General features: G+C 44.9%; 1 protein-coding gene across 2 annotated transcripts in view; it reads left to right on the top strand.

The window, feature by feature from the left end:
• LOC121597959 (tRNA-dihydrouridine(16/17) synthase [NAD(P)(+)]-like) overlaps nt 1-20696 on the top strand; it is an 85520-nt gene that overhangs the window by 36366 nt on the left and 28458 nt on the right. Inside the window, exon 3 of one of the 2 annotated variants that reach the window (XM_041924323.1) lies at nt 12103-12223. The exons of the other annotated variant lie outside the window; for it this stretch is intronic. The gene's annotated coding sequence lies outside the window, so the exon portion shown is untranslated. The remainder of the gene's footprint in view (nt 1-12102; nt 12224-20696) is intronic. 2 annotated transcript variants of the gene reach the window in all.

Raw genomic sequence — 20696 nt, 5'->3', positions numbered from 1 at the left:
TTTGCGCCTCCCATCCTTTTCGGGCAGTAGACACGAGAACTAAGGTGCCCTATAAAATGGGGACAACACACGCAGTAGTAGTGGTAGTTTGATTTTCCTGTGCTTCAACCACAGGATTTACTTTGTGCATTTGCACTGCGCACTGCACGCTGCTGCTCGCGGTCCTAACGGGGCAAACCGGCACTGCCGGTTGACCAACTTTTAATGGACTTTGGGTTTGGTGTCTTTTTTTTTGTTTTTGTTTTGGTTCGAATGTATGTCTCCTGCACTTGCTTTTACATGTGTTTGTGCCAGTCCCGCACACACGGGGACAAATACACGAGCGCACACAAGTGGCAGCCAGCCCCCGGGAGTCAATTACACACGTACTAGCGTAAGAGAATTCTTGATTGGTGGTACTACAACAATTTTCAATCAGGTTCGTTGGTACAAGAAAAAAACACTCGAGCGACATGGACTGACCGCTAATTTGTTATGGTCAGTGTTTGCTCAGTATGTGTGTGTGCTACGGGATTGGAAAAGTGAAAATGGTAACCTCACATTTAACCACTGAGTCAAGATATTTGTTGAACTGTGGCGGGCATAAGCATATGTGCTGTGCTGTGTGTGTTGAATGATATTATTTTTTCAAAAGCAAACCAGAACCATTTGTTGTGGTGAGAATTGAATTGCATATTTAAACTTTGTTGGAGGCTAGTTAAATTGACCCGTTTGCCGGGTGTTACGCAACGCAATTCCGAGGTGCGCCTTATGTTCAAAGGGCACAGCAAGAGAATCTGATCATGAAGTCATACGATTTCTGGAACAGGAACTTTTTCTGAGGCATTGATCTCAACGAGTCCTGGTACAAATACTGAATGCATACCAGTTTTGTAAATTTGCCTGATTTGCTTTCAAGCTGTCAATTAGTATTGAATTAATCGCGACATCATTCCAGTCTTGGAAATGATGCTGTAATAAATTGTCCAGGAATTAGTGAGATGGGTAAGTTGGGTAAAAATCCGGATCCTGAATACGATCCTACTCCAAAAATTTCGGAACATACTCCAGAAGGATCCGCCTAGCATTATACGGAGCCGTTTGGTATCGTCTGGAGCCGTTTGGTATCGTCTGGTGCCATTCGGAATCTCCTGGAGTCGTCCGGATGAGTTCGGCTGACTCTGACTACGGACTACTTCGGATGACTCCGAACTTCGGGCGACTCTGACTCTGGGCGGAACTGTTTCTGAAACTATTTTTATACTCATACTGATACATGCATTAATACTGATATACATTCTGATCTTGCAACTCATTCCAATCCAATACCCTTATTCAGAATAGATGCTGAACCTATATCGATCCACGAACAGATCCAAAATCCATTTCTATCATTGAACTCATCTCGACTCCAAAGACCGGATTCAAAGACCTAATCCTGGACTCATATCGTACTGAAGTTGATAACGAAAACATACCAGTTCCTGGATCTGATCCGTACTGGAATTGATAAAATATCTATTGCAATCTAGCAGATGTGCAGCATAGAAATATGGCTCAATGGTTATAGTAAATGAATAAATACTTTAACACTGGCGCAGGTCACCATAAATTTATTTCTTTATTCACATCTGAATTTACGGCACGTGTCCCGCAAAAAAAAACTCATTTTCTCTTCATCGTCTTCAATTCAATAAGCCTCCCGGCTTGGGAGCAATTTTGCTTTGCAGAAATTGAGCCCAAAACGAGATACCCTAATGAAGATAACGAAGCTCCGTAATTTAGTTAACAGCTCTCTGACTGTCATCGGGAACGAGATATATAAAAAAAAACAGGGAAAAGAGCACCCATATGTTGGGGAAAGTTGTGTCACATTTTGTGCGGGGCACATACGGCGCGCGCTAATTTTGGGAGCATTTTCCTAATCACAGACAGCCCGAACCGACCAACCGACCGCACCAGATGGTTTCTTGATGGTGTGGAGCACATTATCGGATTTTGGGGTGTGTAAGCTGTGTGCGTGGTGGTGTTTCCCTTACCTTCCGGGTGTGAAGCAGTACCGCTAGGAGAAACATCCCGTAAAGGGAAGTAAAAAGCCTTACGGGCTAAACTTATCATGTGATATAAATTAGCTAACGGGCTGTGTCACTTATGCCCTTTTGCAGCGTTCTAGTTTGGTTTGGATTTTCTCCGCCCTACTCGGTAGGCCTTCTTATGTCGACAAAAGGATAGGGTAACACCATGGTGATTTGATGTTCGATTTTACTGAATCAGTCCAGAATGATTCGACGTGACGTGGTTCGATACTGTCCGAAGTTCGATCCATGCATTTCCTGACGCAAGAACGTGTAGCAGTCAAGTTGACAGGTTCCGGCCATCGTCGTTGTCCCTGGTGGTGCGGAAACTTCCCGTGCAGAGCCCAAGGGACGTTCGCCGAGCGTCGTGAGCAGCCCTATCGTACTCTAGGGAACTTTGGTACGGCTGGTTATATTTACGGTTGGCCAGTCTCAATCACGCCGAAGTTAGTCTTTAACCATTTCGGACACACTCTCAGCTGTGTTCAGCCTCCGTACGGGCTGGAATTGCCCGGATGTGACACTCGGAGCTTGCCCCTTGTGAGAACCTTTGGTCCCAGAACCGGATGTAAGCGATATACTGAATTCATTTGGAAAACTACGATGGCCTCAAAGAGGATGGGGCTGGACTTCCGGGCTGGATGCCTACGGTTCCGGCAAACGGCGTTCCGTAGCGTCCAACCATCCCTCCCAAAGCGGTTAAAATGAGGCTGAAGACTGATCGATCGTCCCGGGAGGGTTTTGCTTCTGACCGGTTTGCCTTAAAGGCGACAGGCGGAATAGATTGGATGCTGATGCTCGAAAAGCCATTTTCGCCTTTTCTTGTCTGTTTTATTTTGGAGCTAGCCTGTTGGATGACCAGCGCAGCAGCACCGGGTCCGTTTGACAGGCTGAGGCAATGCAGCGTTAAACTATCCGGAACATGATGTGAAGCTGAAATGTGCTTCCCCAGGGAGGGAGGTTCCATCTCACGTTCGGTACGGTGTGGTTGGGGAGTTTTTTTGTGTTGTTGTTGCTAGTCTGGCCAGTCTTCCCGTTGTGCAAGGTGGAAATGATCCGCGAAATATCCCTTCCCCGTTTAGCGTTCTGTTTCACCGCCTTCAGGGAGTTCGGCTGTGTGCGCTCGCATCTCCCATTTGGGATAGAGATTTTAATGACCCCGACGATCCACCAGCACCATGATCACCATGATGTTAATGTTGATTACTTGCTCCGAACGAGTTTTCTATCCGCTGTGGTGTTCGTTTTTTACCCACCGACTCTCTTGGGACGCTCGTTTTGGTAGCGAGGATTATAGTTGCGCTGTGCAGTGTCTCTCTGACCGGCGAAGGTTTCTTCGGTGTGGCGTGTTTTAGAACAAATTGGAACTTTGATTTTAATGTACCGGTTGCGACAGTGGACCAGAGATACTGTTGCGAACAGTTAGAAGGATTCCAAGGGCGAAGAGAGCGTAGAAGAGGAATGTATTAAGCAATTTGCTTAATGAACAATATCCTCGGTAAAGTGCTTTCAATTTGCTACGATGTACGATAAAGTGCAGAGTGCAGAGAGAATCAGATTAATATAATTGTGCCATCAAACTAAAATGGGTACTCTTTCATATTTTAATACGGTTACAAAAGTTAATAACTCCAACGGATAGTTATCACGTGAAAATATCAAACTTTGTGAAAATAACCTCCAGATTCAATTGGTTCACTAATTTTATTACCAAACTTCGATTCTAATTTTTATAATTTTTATTATTCCGCCTAAAGGTATGCAATTCGCCTTGCAAACTGTCTTTAATATTGAGCACGGAATGTTAACACTCGAACATTACACGCCTTATTAGTAAAGTAATGTTCCAGCTAATCGAAAAAGTAGAAAGCTACCAACAAAGACTACTACTGCAACTATCTCAGCTAATTCTTTTCCTCCTTCTTACCAACCTCAGACGCATTGCAAAGGATAAAGAAAGACGATTATGAGACGTGAAGCTGAAAAACTTCTACCATCGGAAACAAGCAGGTCACGCTGAGCTGCTTCATATTGCAGACAAATAAAAAAACTCTTTGCAACTGTCTTCCGCTCGGATAAGGTGGCAAAGAATGCAAACAGCATGATCTCGAGCTGCTGCTACTGCTGCACTGGCACTACACTGCTAGGTGGTGTGGGTTGCATTTCTTGCACACGAACGCATCATTTTGCTGCAGCAGCGCCTTTTGCCTTGCTGCTGCGGGAAAAGTTGATCCCTTCAGCTCATTTTATGGCTTTCTGGTTTTTGCCTAGATGTGTGTGTGTGTGTTACCGTGCGTGGTCGTGTTGGTAAAGTTTTCCACAACAAATTTCAGATGAAGTTATCGTTGTTTTTTGCACCATTTTCCTTGACCCTAATCCATGCTGGCGTTTGTGTGGAATCGATGAAGTCTTTCAAAGCAGCAAAAAGGGAAGAAGGATTTGCTCTGATTGCAAATGATAGTCAGGACGCGTAGGATAGGTAGTGGTGGTGGTACGAGAAATCCACAAGAAAAGCAAACTCAGAAAGAGGGCTAACTTGCTTGTGTGTTCTTGCGCTTGTAGTGTGGCAGTGGTAGCGGTAGTAGTTCTTGCTAGTAAATGAGATGATTCGCATCTCGGTAATGTGGAGCGAACCGGAAGCTACAACTTTTCTCCCAGATTGTTTGTCCGGTGAAGCTGTGGAAGCAGAACTGCTGTTTCCTTGCAAGATGATCCCTTTTTGTGTGCCGGCTTAGCAAAGCCACACGAGCGAGTGGGCTATGTTGGCAACAATACTTCCAATCAATAGTGGAACAGATAGGATGTGCTTCATTTTGCGGAATAATATATAGCAAATACTTCCTTAAGGAAATTTGATGTATTTTGTAAAATTAAAATTAAATTAAATTCCAAACAATTACACTACCGACCAATATAAAGCTGGTGTAACCAGCAGACAATCGTTCTAACCTGCGGCCTGAGTTGTCTGAATCAAAATCCCATAAAAAGAGGTACTTCGCAACAGCTTGTAATTTTCAAAACTCCTCCCCCTTCTCTCCACCTTCATTTGACAAACAACACTCTCCCCCCGACACGATGATACTTGTTCGGGCGGGAGGAGATCTCGAGCGGCCTCTTAATCATCAGCATCAAGTAGGTCCTCGAGGCGGTGGAGCGAACAAGGCTGCTCCGCTTAGAAGACGGCTAGCGGTTCGCCCGCCCTTCTAGCTTCCCCTTTCGCTCGTTATCAACACCAACAGCAGGCAGACAGTTTGCTACTCTCTCCTCACCGATACACACCCACACTACCCAGCTCCCCTAGTCTGGCGTGGCCGTTTACGCCCGGTGACGAAGTGACAAGAGCGTGACAGCGTTCAAGCACCCTTCAAGCCCATTTTGAGCGTTGGGGTCCACCCCCCCCTTCACGATGGCGAAACGATGGCTACAAAAAAGGGCTGCAATAAAAATTAAATGGGCAATTCGTTTTTTTACTTCGTCGCCGTCGTTTGTTCCTCTTTTTATTTTTTTTTCGTTCATCCTCCTTGAAGTGTCCTGTCGTTCTGTGTGCGTTTGCCGTCTAAGAAGGTTAAACCAATTCCCCAAGCTGAGGGGAAGCATCGAGCAGGATTCGATTCCGAGGCATTGATAGGGTCCGGAGGCAGAGTACGCAAAAAAAGGAGGTGTTTTTTCTTCCCCTTTTTTGGCAACGAGGTGAAGAAAAAGCTGTGTATCCCCCCTATGTTTTCTTTCTTAATGCGAAGGAAAATAGGAAAACAAATTGTTTTTCTTTCATACCATCCTGAATCGACGGACGGATATAAAGAGTGAGATATTTCCGTCGCTCGCTGAAATTTAAAAAAAATCCTCAAAAGATTGGTGAGAAAAGGTTGCAACATTGGAAACTCATCTCCCTTAAGCATCATTATCAAAAGTTGAAAACAAAATAGAACTTTTTGTCTGTTTGAAGGTCCGTTATCAAGAACAAGCTGTTCAAACAGAAAAAAACACAGCCCATACTTGAATGTTTTTTGGGATAATCTTTCAACACAAAAATAGCCATTAAAGGAAACGGACTGGAACATTTATGAAAATAAGAAGAAAAAAACTGTCCCAAGATCGTTTAAGCGGTCGTGGGTGCACGATTTAGGTTGGAGGGTTACGTTTTTTAAATGGATTTATCGGTTTAGGTTGTATAGGTTTATTTTAGGTTATGTTGTAGCAAAAGTCCTGAAAATCGTCTTAGTAGAAGAAGGCTCTCTCTCTCTAGCTTTTTTGAGATTGGGAAAGGAATTTCGCGCCTAAATGTATGCAATATGTTGCATAAAATCGGCTTACCCCTAAAAGTATGCAATCCACGTGATACAATCGATTTTACACAACGCAACTGAAGCCATTTTTTCCCATACTTCGACAACAATGCATTGTTGCTTACATTATACTTCTCAGTACACCTGCAATATCTTATTGACGCAAAATTACACTCCAAACTATACTTCACATGCGAGAATCCACAGCATCCAAACTACATCTAAACCACCAAAAACTGCTAAAGGTACAACTTTCAAAAGCAGCAATTCATGCTGCAGCTTACTGTTTGAAGATTTACCACACTAAAGTGTACATTTTTTACCGCCCGAGCTTAGTTGAAACACTTTTGTGGGGTGGGAAAAACTTTTCGCTAAAACTATTATCATTAGCCGCAGCAGCATTAGCAGTGTCGCAGTAGTGCCGGAGTAGTGTGATGCTTTTGGTGTATTAACTATCTCGATGGTGTTTGGCGTAACGAGCTCGCTCTCTGCCTGAAGCAACGTTGCGGTATTAGCGTAAAACTTTGTCACCGTACACCCGTACGGTGCGGTACGGTTCCAAACCACATCAAACTGCACATCTTGGCAAAGCTTAAACGAGTATAGCATGATTTTCTGGCAGGAGACGGGACCGGAACTTCTTTGCCCTCACCCAGAAAACGTTAAGGACACCTTGACGCGCCTGTATCTACTTTGCTGTAAAGTAATTTATGGTAAATCTGTTGTTCTACTGCAGCCTGTTTTACGTCTGGGAAGGGAAGTGTGGAAGAGTAGCTGTTTCTTTGCGCTTTCTTAGTTCTTTTCGCCTCTCCAATCATCCTTCCCCTGTTCCCAGCGGATACGTCTGACAGCAATTTGCACCGTGTGCTCCGCGTGTTCGTCCGGCAATGTTTTCTACCCCTTTTTGCTGTTGGGGGATTTCCGGTCGCTTTCTGTCGGTGGTGCGTTTTGTTTGCCTCGCACCGGATGGAAAGTGGCTTTTCTCATTTCAGTCCATTTCCTGCCCGGTTACCAATAAAGTCGAAAAGTCGGGATAAGCCCTTCACCAAGCGCAAAGATTAGCAAAGACCTGTTCAGCCCCCACCCGGGTTCAGTCTCCTCTCCTTCCCTCGGTGCGTTCTGCCGGTGTGCCAAAGCCTCGAATCATCGTCGGTTAGGAGGGGGCCTTCGTTGATGATCCAATTTAATGTCTTTATGCCATCGGTATGCCAAATCCTGGCCTGTGGAATATCCCGCACTTTATGCCTCCGAGCTGCACACAAACAAATTGGGTTGGCTTAAAGCCCACTAAAGGAAGGAAAGGAACGCATACAAACGTACGATCTGTCGTGCAGGGAGAATGGAAACAATTAAAATTGTTTTAACGGTCGTGCGGAACATGAAGGGCGGGTTTTGATGGGGATTGTTCAACACGCAGTCCCAATGAGGGCAATATTTATCCGTACCAGACGAACGGATTTCTACAACAGCCCCGTCAGCAGCTCAGAGAGAGAGAGAGCCAGCGAGGAGAAGGACGAGCTGGTGCAGTGTTGTTCTATAAATTTCTACCCCATCCCATCGTTCCTTCACCCGACAGCCAAAACGCACAAGGGAATACGGAGTTGATGGAGGAGAAAAAACACAAATCGCATGTATTGCCCGTTCACTTTTCCTCCCAGTGCCTTTTCCAGCTCCAGGACCATCGCAACACGCGCAAGGCGGCCCAGACCCCGAGAAGAGGAGGTCATAAATAAAGTCATAAATTTCATTTTATACCAAACATAATTTTACCCAGCGCTTGTGTCTGCCCAGCGCTTGTAGCTTGCAGGGAGGGGGAGGATCCGCGCTTAAACCGGAAACCGAAGGATGCTGCTGACTGACTTTTTGGCAGCGGCAAAGGAAAACATCATAATATAATCATTCCCAACATGATGCCAGCGCGCGATGGGGGCACGTTGAATGATGCGTCCAAGGAAAAAGAGACAAAGAGAGACAAAGAGAGCACGCGAGTCTGAAAAAGGTTGCCGGCGGGGTTGGTTCCCATGTTGCGCTGGGAAACGGTCGGAAATCAGGAAGCCTCGCTTCGAAAGAATGGGGGGAAATAAACGAGACTCGCGCAAAGGATTGGATTGGAGTTAAAGAATCGATTTTTCTATACCGCAACGCGGGCAGGAAGCATCACAGAGACAAATGCTCCACTACATCCACTGTCGAAATAAGGAACAACAAAACCTTCTTTGGTGCCTTGAGCTGTACGAAGCGTGGGGCGGAAGCTGAGTTCTGCCTGGGATTTGATTATTGTGGTAAGCTCTATCTTTCCTCTGTTGCTTTAGCGCTGCGCTTTCGGCCTTCATCTCCAGCGCCATCTCCGGGCATGGAGGTGGTCCTGGGGGTGGTCCCTGCATGTCGTGCCGAATGTTGCCTGTTGGCAACGTGAAAAATCAATTTTCCACTACAACCCAGCGGTAGCAATACGGTTGTGTTGATTGCAATCTGTTGCAGAGCATCCCTGCTTTTCCCTTTGCTCCCCACATCAGCCTTGGAGCTGAAGATGATGGGGGCTAGATCGTATAAGTTGCATCGTAAAACCATCCGGATGATACTACTGATGTACGCTCATCGTGCTGTGTACTGCCACGGGAATACTCGGAACCAACCGGTAGCACAAATAAGGTATCGTTTGGGCAGGGTCGTCAGATAGAGAGGATTAAGGGATGCTTATGCAAAACACTTTAATGTGTAAATGATGTCTCCCGGTGTGTTTGTGCGCGCGCAATGTGCACAAGTACATCTTAAATGCATGTAATGGCCTCTTAACTCACATTTAATTGCTATAAATGGTAACATAGGTTTGATTAAACTAGTTTATGGTGGATAATTGTAGGAATTTCATCAATTTTCTGGAGCCATCCAGAATAATTTGAAATTATTCCAAGTCGTCCGGAGTCGGGTGTAGTCATCCGTAGTTGTTTTAAGAAAGTCGTCTTGCAGTCAGAGTGATGACGGCTGGTGCAATGATTTTGTCGTCAGGCATTACATCTCCGATTCCGAATCTTGTTTGTTCTGGTTGACTCAAACTCTTAGGACTCCAACTCCGCACGGCTCTGATTCCGAACGACTCCGATGACTCCGGACGGTTCCGACTCTGGACGACTCCAACTCCAGAAGACCAACTCCGGACGACTTCGGACCACTCCTACTCCAGACGACTCGGGAAGCAACTAGTGGTTCTGTTTATGCCAGAGTTGAAATGGGACTAACAGTAGCTAGAATCGGATCAGAGTCGTGGGTACGCTTCAAAGAGTACACCAGTAAACTCCATATACATTTGTGCGAGACGTATGTCATGTTCGATAGCTAACAGAGCGCTGGCTTAGTATGCCCAACAAATGATGTTTGTAAAACATCGCATTATTGAACAAAATAGTACATATTATACCCTGCTCAATACACCTAATTCACAGTGATAAAGATCTAGCACCTGCACTTGGAACCCCTTTAAATGAGCTCAAATAATTAACGATATGTATAATGCATAATAACAATATGCTCATCATTTTCTATTCAAGTGTTGTTATCCTCATCAATATTCATCTGTGACAACAAAGTGCAATTTATTGCACCATCAAACTATCCTGGTTTGTATGTTCACTTTTTTGCGGCTGCCGCTGTCTAAAACAAAGCTCTCCCGCCCCAATCAGTGGTGTGAAGCGGTCAACTATACCACCACCCCCAATCAGCATTAATTAAAACTTCACTCTCCTCTCCTTTGGTGAACAACTGTTCCAAAAGCAAACAAAATCATAACCCACCCATAGTTCTGGATATTGTGGAGGGATATAAAAAAAAGCATCCTTCATTAAGTGTGAACCCCACGACCTTCAGGAGCTTGATTTCGATAGCCGAGTGGGTAGTAGGGGAAGCTATGTTTATGAGGTCCATTTTGGCACGCAGCAGCATGGCGGTCCGATAATGCACGTAAATTGGATTGAAGCGTAATCTCAACCGCAAACATTCTCGCCCCATCTCGGCTGGGGTCGCTGGATCGCTAATAAGCGCGAGCCGAATTGATTTAATGTCTATGAAGTTGAAGTTTCACCACGTTGTTCCAGTGTCCATTATTTGAGCGGAGGTGTGTTTTTGGGGTTTTGTTCAATTTTTGGATCAGTTCCAAATGGAAACCAAACCGAGAGAGGTTTTCGGAGGTCGTCCATGAAACCGGTTTAATGACGAAAAAGGATTATTATTGTAGGACTCACCCTGTTTTTGATACTATTGAACGATGCAACACTGTGCAGAATCTGATTGGAACCAAGGACCGTAAAGATATCAGGTCAAGTTATAAGCCCGTTTTGACAGCTAGGTGGAAGAAGAATCGACGAAGAAAACTGACAGTTAGTTTTCCGAGTTTGGCGAGCGCTTCTTGTTCTCGATGGAAAATTTCCATTTTAAATCACGGGCTGTGTTCTAATAAACTAAAATATTCACCCAAATTGATCTCCACCAAATATTGACCATGCAAAACGTAAACAATCCATCAATACATATGCAAGCGGAAAACCATCTGTCAAAATCGGAGCCCAGGGGGGGGATCGCCAAAAGCGCTATAACTACACCTCCTTATACATTCCACCTTGGATTGGAACATGATCCTGCGTTCGGTGCCGGGCTCAACAAAATAGCTTAAATGGATGCTTAAACAGGAGTGGAAAAGAACAGGTAGAAAACGACCGCAAGCAGCGTTCTGATATCGTTCCTGTTTTTTTTGTACGCTAATCAACATCATTTACATCACCCCAGTCAAAACCAAATCGAGAGCTGTTCCCTCTCGAGGGAAAATAAAATCCCAGAAATCGTCATAAACGAAGCCACATCCCCGAGATTCGCTACTGGAACTGGAGAAGAACCCGAAGTTACAAAAGGAAGCAAGCAGGGAATAAAATGCACATTTTCCGCTCGTCGTCGCGTCGTTTCGCCCGTTCGCTTGCTTCGGGTGCCACGGCTCGAGTGTCCTTTAGATGGGCAGCGGTTTGCACTACTCAACCGGTATCCAATAACCGTCCATTTGATGGCTATATTTAGCCCACCGCTCCACTATGGCCGCGCGGGCCGGGCTCGGCAAGAACCATCAACATGATCAGCATTTAGTGTGGCGAGCGAAGCACGAACGAAGACACCCAAGGACGTTTTCTGTGTATATGTGAATGTGTTATTCTTCTTTTTTGCTTTGTGTTTTGGGTACACGGCTTCCTGCCGGGGTCAAGTGTCGAGTAAATGGTGAGAAAAGAACACACCTGGCTTTATTTTGATTCTTTTTTTTTTTGCCTCCTTCTTGGAAGAACATAAAATAGAAGAGGAGCGTGTGGCGGGAGCTGGAGAGAGCGCGGGTTGCACTATCCTCCGTTTCGCTGTGTTGTGCCAGGATGGATTTCCACACAGATTTTTCCACCCACAAAACCACTCACACAGACGCGCGGAGAATGATGAGCGGGACCGTTTTGGCCTTTATCGGTTGATTAAATATTTACATCTGTCCGAGTGCATGTTTCTGTCCGACCAGAGAGTGGTGGTGGGCATTATGTGGCGGCGGGGGAAAGGAAAGAACCGCAACACAGCGAAAAGCGAAACCCCCACCGCCCATCCCATGGGTGACACGTTTAATCGCGTCATCAGTGTGTTATCATGCACAGGGAGTCGTCCTGTCATGTACGCCCTGTCGTCGCACCGCGTATTGATGATGGTTATTGATTTTTTTTCTCTTTTTTACGTTTTTCTATCGGCAGGTCTATCGGTGCGGTCGGTGTGTGTGTGTGCCCTTTTTTCATCGCTGGAACGACGCAAGCGACGCATGACCACACTCTTCACGGTGTTTGATTGATATCCATTTCGCTCTCCCACCCACCGGTAAGTGTTTGCCTTGCGTTCGCATATTTATGCATCCTTTTTGGGGCACACATTTACTCCCGTTAATGGGAGTACGCCCAGTAGTTCACGAGAACGGAACATTCGAAGCAGAAAGAAGGAAAGATACATAAACTTTCGGGCACTACTAGCATATAAAGTATGCCGCAAATAATTCACCCATTCGTTTGCAATTACACCACGATCGGGGGAGGGGTGGTATTCTGTTTTCCTTTCAAAATGTAATAAAAAAAAAACACACACACACAGACCCCTCTCCCAGGATGCAACAAAGTGAAAAGCATCTGCTGGATGATAATAATGAAATTAACAGCCAGTGCCTACCCGGTCGCCTCGTCCTCGACTTTCGATTGTTTGGCGGTGTTGTGCTGCGTGCTCTTGGTGTTTTCGGTGCCATGATGGTGAAAAGCAAGCTGCGCTCTGTCACCGATAGCAGCAAGAAAAAAAGACGCACCGGACCGTATGGAATTGCCTCGCTAATGTAATTGATGAAAGCGAAACAAAGAAAATCAAATAAATTTCACTTTATCCTTCGGAACATGTGAAAGAGCGCGAACAGCTTGTTGTTATACGATGTTGAGAGTATTGTTTTAAATTGTATTTTTTGTATTCTCTTTCGAAATGGTTTATGTACAGAAAACTGACCGATGGTTATTACAGAATTTCAGGGTAAAATAGCGTTTACAACTTTTCATAAAATGTCTATACAACGACTTAAAAATAGTCTAACGATTATATCAGTTTTCAGATTCAGAAACTAAAATAATCTCAGCTTTAGCAAGCATTAAACCTAAGTATTTTTCCAATAAAATCGCTTCTAGACGATAAACGCCGATGTAGCACCATTCGTACCGGAATGGATTCGTTTATGATTATTGGAGTGTGCAAAATATCGACCATAAAAATGTGAAGCATCATCAAACAACCGTCTCTCGATATCAGCGCATCGAAATCGGGTTTTCCCGCGCACTCAATCCGTAGAATCGCTCTTCGGAACCATTTTGCAGTGCTGCTAATGTGTACTAGCGGGTATCTGTTGATTCAATTCTGCAACCGATCGTTTATTTGCCGACGTTGAAAATCGTAATTTCCGCATTGGGTCGCTGTGAGCTCATAGCTTGGGATAATATCAGCAGTGGATCGTAAAATTTATTTTAAAAAAAAAAACAGCGCGTCCAGCGCAAACAAAAACATCCTCACTTATGATTGCATTGCGCCACACACAAAAAAAAGACCATTGCGTAGCACAGCGCGGATCAGCTGATGTAAATTTAGCGGGGTGGAAGGGAGCAATGGGAATTATGGAAGTAATCCAATTTTCCAATTAAACCATGGGCTGCAGTAAATCGATTAAACTATTTATTGCGTATCATCGTTTGCGCTGTCATCAGAGCGGCTTAAGAACTCGAATGCGCAGCAATTTGTTTGTGTGTGTGTGTATGCCAATCATCAACCTCCCAACACTCACATAGGACAAATTGAATGAAAGCAGTTTTAATGTACGCAATATCCGCGGAATTATTTAAAAAAAAGAAAAACAATGTTCATCAATAGAGACTGCTTGTAGTTTTTAATTAAAAAAGAGGAAACTCTCAAAGGCATTGAGCGTCGTCCTGGTTTAGCGTGATGGTTATTTTCTGTTACAAACAAACATACGCACCAAACACTGCTTGGTGCTTTTCGTTCGTTTATAAATATACATGCGTTCGAATGATCTGGATAGCACGTGGTAATTTATTACCATTTCACTGTAACTTATTTCCATGTGCCATTATATGGTTATGGCAACCACTACAAATGGAGATACGAAATGGGGGGGTAGGTTATGTTAGGGGTAGGCAAAATGTTTTCCACATATTTCATCTATTTTATTGGAATTGATGATGATTGATTGATTGATTTTCGTTTTATTTTAGTCCCTAATCACTCAAGCCTTGTATATTCCTTTCCCATGTTATATATTTTTACTTCTATAGCTCACAAAAGCTCTAAATGACGCAAAACCCCTTTTCAAGCGAGGGTAGCAGCCCATTGATACCGACCGAAGATATCAAACCGTTAAGAGCAGCCAGCATTAATCATCGCCACCTTATCCGCGGGGAAATATTTAAATTCCCTCCAGAGCTCAGTTGCCATCCTGGGTCGTTTACCATCCTGGGGGGAATTAAACCGTGTACCGCGTGCGTTCACTTTTGCATCAAGCTTTTGAAGGATGCTTCACCACACGGGATCCACCATCCTCCAAGGGATAAAAGATTAAAATGTTTCACGCCGTGTCTGTCAACCATTGGCATCACCATAAACGGTCATCGGGGGAGAGTGCAATAACGAGCAAAGCACGCTGCCTTAAATGGACTTTGGTGCACATGATTGTTTGAATTTTTCATTCGAACTATTTAAGCTAAATATTTACCTCTTTACCTCATCTTGGCAAGTGCATGGGCAAAGGCTCAAGTGGAAAATCAAAACAAATACGAAGGGGTTGCTTTCAAATGACCCTGTTACAGTAGCGGAGTGACGTACTTGGTTGAAGCACGGTGAGTAATGATTTAATTATAAATTAACAACAACGCGTATGTGTGTGCGCGCTTCGCAGGGTTGGACGAAATTGGCCCCAGTGATTTATGAAGCTTGGCGAAACGCACTTCCAGCTAAAATGGTTTTCGTGGAAAAACGGCACTGAAAATGATAACACTGAAGCGGAAGCTGTGGTGCTACTTTTTTAACGTGTTGAAGGTAAAGCATCCACTCACGCACACACACACCACCACAGCTTGTTACATGGCCTTGTTACCCCATTCCGGGGATGGTGTTTAATACCCTGAAAGTATCATAAATTGTCTCTTCGCTTGTGGTCTTTATTTCGATCAACAACAGCAACCAAAAAAAAAAACTACACTACAAAAAAAAGGAAATGCTCACTGGTGTGAAAATCCAACAGCAGGAAGCAGCGCGCGTGTGTAACGCTTTTCATACGGTAACGGTAAGCGATAAGCGAACAGAACCTTTGCCCAAAATCGGCGTGGTGTGAGCGTGCATGTGATTAAAAGCGATTTAAACACACGCACACAGACAGACACACGTAGCCATAGTGTGGCCATTGTTGTGGAAAACTCCGGTCAGCTAAAATGTCCCCCAAGTACCGTGTGTGAGCATGTGTGTGTGTATGTGAAAGCGCATTTAGAGTGGAACCCAGCGGACCGAAGCTTTTCCAGTAATTGGTCACAAAATTTATTCGCTCGCGTTAGCGCCATATAATAAATCTCTCGCTCACCGCCTCCCGGGAAGCACCTATTTCTCCCACCCCCTTTTATCCTTCCACCATCCCCATTCATCGGTACGTACTGGTGGCAGCTTATTTTTCATCATAAATCCTGCAACATACTGTCGTGTCCGGCAGGGCCGGATTGGAGTTTCGCAAATTGCTGCATGCCTCTAATCGCAAATCGTGATGAAGTGTGCTCACTGGGCCACTTGGCGGTGATACTGGTGGTGGCGCTGTGTTAAACCAATGCCCTTGGATCCGCACAATGAAGCGCTTTTCCTCGTGGTGTGGCGGCCGCTTAAGAGCATGAATTAGTGGAACAACTGCGAGGTGGGAAGCACACTGAGTGAAAAGTCTTTGTTTAATTAAATCGTTTCTAACCGCTTGTTCCTGCATTACGCCATCACACACACAATAGAACCGGCAGTAGAGCCGTGTTCCGGCGGTGGCATAATTCGCCTCCATTGCTCCATCCACTGCTTAAGGGAGGAAATGATCAATTATGTGCGCCCTTGGTGCTTTCGAGCGCTCTCGAGCGGAAAGCTTAGTTACACAAGTGCGCCGAAGAGCTTTAAAAACTCCCGGTCTACTAGGATGTGGTTTTTGCCGGGGTGTAAAATTTAGAAACGCAACAAAACACGACCACACAGCTTTGTAGGCCACTTTAAGTACGCTTGTGACAGTGATTGAACTTGCACCTGGTTTACTGGACGGATGTTGACGGTTGTTTTTCCACAATCGTGCTCCCTCAGGACAGCGCGTTCAATTTCAGGGTGGCAAGGGACAGCGGCATGATTGAATCAAACTACTACCGTGATGCAACACTGCAACATTGTCGTGTTCGACACGTTGGTGGTGGTCAGTTTGCTGTTAGTTGGTTACCATTCGACCCATGATTGACCGCAGTGCACGATGAGAGGGAATTTAATATTCACGGTCAAAATTACAAAAGCACGTAAGCCTTACAATGGAAATATCTAACGGAGTAATAACATTCTACTACATTAGAATTTGAAATGAATTATATCATTTTCCGGCATACATTTGGGCGCACACATGATCGATAGTAAGCCTGAAAGTATGCAAAGCGTTTGGCAAATTGTTCAAACTGTCGAAAACGAGCGTGAAAGTATGCAAATCGCTTGTCAAATGCGTCTAATTGGGATAAAAGTGTTTCAAATTCTTATTTTTATCTATTTTGCTTTTTAATAATGCAACAAAATGCCATGAAAAGAACACAGCCCTTCATATGTCCTTCAAAACTGTTCGCTCTACCACATAGTACCGATCGACCGCAACATTGTCCTAACTCAAAATGCACCTCAATTTTTCCTTCCTCGTACCATCCCAGCGGATCCAATTGCCTACCTAAACACCCAGCAAAATGGTTCTGACCTCTCTAGAGGCCCATTATCTACACCTCCGTACAAACTTGACTGATGTTTTCGCAGCAAAAAATACCAGCAGCAACCGGACGTCGGGATGCGGATGTACGGACGATCCGGCCACGACCACGACGGCCTTTTAAACCAACCCACACACGCTAAAGTTTTATCATCGAAAACACACACAGCAAAGTGCCCAACAAGGATCGATACGTGAACGATAGTGCACCACACAACGCTCTTCTCCTGCGTGTGTGTGTGCGTGTCCCCGTGCCATATCTTGCCCATGGTAGCGCACCGCATCCATAATGTACACAGTGCAGTTCATAATTCAAACAACAGGCAATTTCCGGCCCTGATCTGCAGTGGAAAGCGCTCGACGCATCCTTTGTAAAAGTTGGAGTTGTGTTTGTATGTGCCTGGTGGCACAAAAAGGTGAATCAACCCGACCTAATCATCGATTGCCTCCCACTTTCCAGCACATTTAGTGGGCAACACGGGCGAAAAGTGCATCCCAGCCCGTCAGTACACAGCGCAAACCGTCGTTCCCGTGGAAAAGTGGAACGTTTCACGCATTACTTATCAACCACGCCGTTCGATGGCACACACCGGCTGGCCGGTCCCAAAATCGATAACCGGTTGCGTCGCGTGCAGCAGGAAGCTCGACTGACGTGAATGTTTAATTAAAAGCTACAAGCTTCGAGGGTATGGTGCGAGGCAACCGGGAAGCAGCGTACAAGGGACGCGGATTTCGCGTGACGACCCAGCGGCTTCCAAGTGCAAGGCACAAACTTTGGCGACACAAGTGATACATCTAGGGTTGTAACGGCGAGTTGAACGGACTGTTGCATGTAGCAAACGAGTGACAGTTGCAATTTGGGTGGAGTTCTTAGTTCGTTTGGGTTTGGGAAAGCTTTAGAAAACAGGACACTACTCTTTTTAAACTATCACGCAAGACACGTGACACGTTTTGTCTGCTTTCATTATCGTGTTATTGGATAGGATACTTCAAAACTTTGCTCTAAACCTAGTGCATGTAACGATATCAGCTATTATAGGATGATTCTAAAACTTTAAAGTGGAATTATTGTAGGCAAAATTCCGTTGTGAGATTGAGAAACATTAATAATTCTTCTAAACGTAGCCCACAGTCAACAAAGGAAGCTTTAATGATGTCAAATTGACGACTTAACCCTGTTGTATCAAACAAATCCTCTTTCATCTGGGATTATAACACCCATAATATGCAAAAACGGTTTCACTAAGCTATCTCACCCTAAGCTTTGTACTGATCTCTAGCCGTCATTATCATTAACCGAAAATCTAATCCTCCCTTCGTTAGACACTGTTTACTCACCGGGGCTGTGGCGTATAAATTTACCACCTTCCAATTGAGGGATTACTTTGCGAAACTGGCATTCATTATCTAAAATGTCGTTTCTCGAGCTCGCCGGTTCGCACACCAAAATGCTTCTCGATTATCCATCATCGATTCTGCTGTGCGCGTCATTGCTTCTCAGAGGTTTGCCGAAGCATTATTTGCACTTCGTGACCAACGGCTCAAATGACCAACCCGTGCTCGATGGCAGCAGCAGTTCAACGCACAACGCAGAATATTTCATCCTCATCCTCTTCTGAATGTTGAAGCGCTTCCCTACTCAAATACGTAGTACCGAGTGCTTCGTATCGACCTTTAGGCAGGATCGAATGCACCGATAGCGCGGCTAGCTGCTGCTGCTGCTGCTGAATGGTGAAACAATAACCGTAACTTTTACATCGGATTAACATAACTTTCGCGCTGAACGATTTCCGCCCTATCGAAGGTACCGTGCCTGCGACCTGCAATCGAAGCAGGACACTAATTCCCCGTGCGAGATAGCATTGGTAGCGATTGTTGCTCTGGTCTCTTTTGCTTTGGAGCGCACCATTGTACCATTTCCTGAACGTCAACGGCAGCGAATTGCGCTTGAATCCAGCAACCCTGGATCAGCGCTCAGCCAGCATCCTTTTAATGTCCATTTTGTTGTCCACGGGTGCTGTAAATTGTTTGCCTGTTCCCTCCGTGTTCCGCCTTTCGGTGAAGCTTAAAGGAAGCAAAAATAGATTCCACGAGCACATCGGATGACCGAGAAGTGCACTGTTAAACGGGTTAGTGTGTTGAGCAGTGGGATGGCGAACGATATCCACGACAAATATCGGTGACAAAGGTACCGGGGAGGGTTACGGCCATTTGTACCTAGTTTATCACATCCTCTTCTCTTCGGCCCGTTTCTTTCTTTGTTAGTGGAAGCAAATGTATGTTATTCCGGGGCAATCGGGCCGTGCCATTTGTTAGCCCGGTGTCGTAAATGAGCGGACATTAGTGCCGAGCATTAAGAAACGGTACGGCTGCTGCTGCCGCTGCTGATTGGAAGGTATTGCAATTGTATTAGAAATAAATAGGTTGTCACACTCGGGGAAAAAACACTAAGTACTGGTTTCTAAAGGATTGTAATTGCAATACTATAATAAAAAGTACAAATATTGGATAAATACTTGTCCCTTTTTGTCAGTTAACTACAAGCTCAAGTAACGTAGGAAGTAAGTCATCCTGCTCTAAGGATTTCATATATGACTTTAAGGGACTCTGCTCGAATTCCCGGTTATTCGTGCTCGAAAATGTCAATTGGGTAAAGTCAACTCGCAACAAAGAAGGGTTTTGTTAGCGAAAGCTCATTCTTGCAATCGTACATTTTACCCTGTAAATGTATTATTTGTCCAGCTAATCCTATTGTGCTCTGTGGTGCTCTTGTGCTCTGATCTCGTCGCAGTTAACCGCTGCCTGCTCCAGCGGGGACAGATAATAAAAGCATTTCACAATGTGTTGACCCTTTTCATCACAATTCTTTTGACTGTAGATAAAACTCCGGCAGATACACGATTATGAGGGGTCGCCTGGACGAATTTAAAGGTCGTATCGGGCGGCAACTGGCGGAAAATATTTTCATCTCTATGCGCTCACAACAAAAGCGCACTCCAACACCGTATGTGACCGTACTTGGTCTACCGGAAGAGTAACTAAGAGCAGTAAAACACTGTCCACTTCGCTGCTCTGCTGTTCATCCTCTAGGCTTGGGTTGCTTTTGTGTGTGTTTGTTCATATCTCTCACGCCGTGAATGGTGTGTTGTCACTGGCGATGAAACATGGCCATGTGCACTTTATTTGCTACTCCGCTTGAAGCGTTAACTTTTGGTGCTTTTTTTAACACAGACACAGACAACAAATGAAACCCCAATTCCGAGCTACGCTTCAGCACAAAGCAAGAAAAAGTCATTTATTCAAACAAGCGTTTTATTCATGCATTAGAAACAAATGTGCATTTTTGGGTTTTTTTTTCGTTTGTCATGGTGCGCTTTGTCCAATTGCGCTGAGGGAATTTCAACTTTCGCGTACAATGTAGCGCGCAGTACACAAATCGCGTGTCGCTGTGCAACCAATGTTCGTGTTCGCGTTCCACCAATCCTTCATTTGTCATTTGTGTCCCGTATTTGCCACCGTCAGCAGCGCTTTTCGCTCGGTGCAAACCATTGGCTTTGATTTAACGGGTCAGGGACTGGTACGGAACAATTGGTTAATTGTGAGGCAAAACAACCCGAAACTGGGAGAGAGATTGATTTACACCCTCGCCATCGTATATTGTAGGCAGTGGCCAGCTTACGAATGGGTTGATGATGTTGGTGCGTGGTGGACGATCAGTGTTCTATTGTTTGGTTTGTTTTTGTATTTTTAATTCGCATCCCATGTTCTCGTGTTCCGGTTGAAATG

This window comes from Anopheles merus, chromosome 3R (genome assembly GCF_017562075.2).
Source record: "Anopheles merus strain MAF chromosome 3R, AmerM5.1, whole genome shotgun sequence".
In the NCBI taxonomy this organism is placed as follows: domain Eukaryota; kingdom Metazoa; phylum Arthropoda; class Insecta; order Diptera; family Culicidae; genus Anopheles; species Anopheles merus.
Note: the sequence above shows the minus strand (reverse complement) of the source record. Positions and strands in the feature narration are given on the sequence as shown.